Genomic DNA, 3,323 nt, shown 5'->3' with positions numbered 1-3,323 from the left:
GAATAATTCCTCTTTGCCACTCTGATCTCCTTTTCCAGTGTGTATTTAGCCTGTTTATACAAGACATTATCCCCCTTCCTGTGAGCATCTTCTTTGGCCTAACGGAGCTTTCTGAGTTTTGCAATGAACCATGGTTTGTCGTTGTTGTAAGTTAAATGAGTTCTGGTAGGAATGCACATGTCTTCACAGAAACTGATATATGATGTTACAGTCTCTGTGAGCTCGTCCAGATCGGTGGCAGCAGCTTCAAAGACGCTCCAATCAGTGAGGTCGAAACAAGCTTGTAAATCCTGCTCTGCTTCATTAGTCCATCTTTTTACAGTCCTTAATACAGGTTTAGCTGATTTCAGTTTCTGCCTGTAGGTCGGTATAAGATGAACCAAACAGTGATCAGAGAGCCCCAAAGCTGCTCGTGGGACAGAGTGATATGCATTCTTTATTGTGGTGTAACAGTGATCCAATATATTACTGTCTCTGGTGGGACATGTGATGTGCTCTCTGTATTTTGGCAGTTCACGGGAGAGATTTGCTTTATTAAAGTCCCTGAGAATGATTAATGTTGTTCTGTGTCTGTGATCTGATCAGCGAGTTTCTGTAAAGCGGAGCTCACGTGTGCTTGCGGAGGAATGTACACACTTACGAGAATGAACGAGCAAAACTCCGTTATAGAAAACTGAAGCTGGGAGAAAAATGGAGCTGGGAATCTGAAGGGTCTGGAGTGATTCTGTATGAAGGAATGGTCTCTGATCTTAGGTGTCAGGTGTTCTCCAAACTCATCAGGCATTATAGGAGAGAGATATTTTTTAAAATAAATGATCAAATGTTTAACATTGCAGATTTGTTTTCACAGGCTTATTTGTTTGTATATACCTGGGGTGCCAATACATTTGATATATAAAGACTGGAAACACAACCTTAATCTGAAGTTAAACCTGACTCCTGGTAGGTTTAATTTAAGCCTCAATTTAGTCCTGAAGTAGCTCTAGTCTATCTCCAGGAAATCAGCCTATTAAATTCTAAGTTATAAATTCTAAGACTACTTAAAATCATAACAGAGAAAGCAGATTTCCGTTAATCTGTTTTAAAGGGCCATTTTAGTCTAGGACTAGGCTTAATCTTTGTCCGGGAAACAATCCCAAAAAGTTTCACTTTTTTTATATTGCTCAACACAAAAAAAAATCGAACTATATTTATAATACTGTTAAATTCTGTATATTTAATCTATTTATCTTAAATCTCTTATCTTTCCTCTTATCTTATCTTTATCTTAAAGCTGCTGGCATCTCAGCATGTCTAACAGACATTTCTTGTTGGATGACGGACCATCACCTTCAACTCAACCTGGCTAAGACAGAACTGCTTGTGGTTTCAACAAACCCATCACTTTATCAAAATTTCACCATCCAGTTAGGCTCATCAACCATAACTCCTTCAAAAAGAGCTAGAAACCTTGGAGTTGTGATTGATGATAAGCTGATTTTCAAAGACCACATTGTTAAAACGGCCCGTTCCTGCAGATTTGCTTTATACAACATTAGGAAGATCAGGCCCTTTCTTTCAGAACATGCAACACAAGTTCTTGTTCAAGCTCTTGTTCTGTCCAGGCTGGACTATTGCAATGCTCTCTTGGCAGGTCTTCCAGCCACTTCTATCAAACCTCTACAATTAATCCAAAATGCCGCTGCAAGATTAATCTTTATTGAGCCGAAAAGAACGCATGTCACACCTCTGTTTATCAATTTGCACTGGCTACCAGTAGCTGCTCGCATTAAATTCAAGGCATTAATGTTTGCCACCACTGGCTCTGCATCCCTTTATCTAAATTCATTACTTCAGACTTATGTGCCCTCTAGAAGCTTGCGTTCTGCAAGTGAAAGACGCATTATTGTGCCATCTGAAAGAGGCACAAAATCACTTTCACAGACTTTTTCATTAACTGTTCCCTCCTGGTGGAATGACCTGCCCAAATCAAGTCCTTAGCCATCTTCAAAAAATTACTAAAAACACATCTGTTCCATCTTTATTTGACCCTCTAACTATAGCACTTTCTATTCTATTGTAATTCTACTTTATCTTCTTTTTTATATATAAAAAGAACTAACACTAGCTTTCTATCTTTCTATTGTTATTTTTTCTATTCTATTTGTCTGCTTGTTTTTCTTTTTGTTTGTGTGTGTGTGTATATATATATATATATATATATACAGTGGGTACGGAGTATATATATATAAATAAATACCTTGCTATGTGTACAGGCTAACCGAGACTTGTCATTTGCACTTATATATTGTTGCTCTTTTGTTAGTTTTGATTGCTTCTATTGTCCTACTTTGTAAGTCACTTTGGATAAAAGCGTCTGCTAAATGACTAAATGTAAATGTAAATCTATTAATGCTTTAATATCAAATGGAAGCACAATGGCAAGGTGGCCAATCTTTCCACCCAAGTTTATCTCCAGCCCTAATTAAACACACCTGAACCAGCTAATCAAGATTATTAGGATGAAAATTTCCAGTCAGGTGTGTTGGAGCTAAACTCTACGGGGCAGTTTCCCGGACAGAAGCACAATGGCAAGGTGGCCAATCTTTCCACCCAAGTTTATCTCCAGCCCTAATTAAACACACCTGAACCAGCTAATCAAGATTATTAGGATCAATGAAAATTTCCAGTCAGGTGTGTTGGAGCTAAACTCTACGGGGCAGTTTCCCGGACAGACAGTGCGTTCCAAATGGGTTATTAATCATCTAATTTGTGTCTGCTTTATGAACGGTGTGTTCCAAATGGGATATATCGCCCTCCGAAGGATACTTCGGAGTGAAAACAATCATGGCCGCCATATTGAAGGGCGTTCGTTCCAAACCGAAGTGCTCAAAACTGGCCACTTCAAAGGGCCCTTCGGAATGAACGATTTCGAAGGGTACAACTGATGGACACTTCGGGCTCCCATGGTCCTTTGCACAGATTCTTTGCATGATGACGGCGCCTCTGTGTGGGCACGTGATGATGACGCAGAAGGGCCCTTCAAGAAACAGTTATTTGGTCCCCTACACCCTTCGAAGCTCTCACTCTGGAGGGTAAACCATTTGAAGGGATTAGGGCATAGGGATAAGCCCTTCCGAATGGAACGCAGGAGTGCTTTAGCCTAGTCCTAGACTAAAATGGCCCTTTAAACCAGATCTGTAACATTGCCCTTTAGGCAGATTTTTTATATTTCCTGTTGATTGGAACTCCCTAATTATTGTTCTAATGGTGGAAATGGAAATGTTCAGTGCTTTAGCTTTTTCTTATATATATATATATATATATATATATATATATATATA

This window comes from Sinocyclocheilus grahami, unplaced genomic scaffold (assembly GCF_001515645.1).
Source record: "Sinocyclocheilus grahami isolate Dianchi unplaced genomic scaffold, SAMN03320097.WGS_v1.1 scaffold1691.1, whole genome shotgun sequence".
Taxonomy (NCBI): Eukaryota; Metazoa; Chordata; class Actinopteri; order Cypriniformes; family Cyprinidae; genus Sinocyclocheilus; species Sinocyclocheilus grahami.
Note: the sequence above shows the minus strand (reverse complement) of the source record.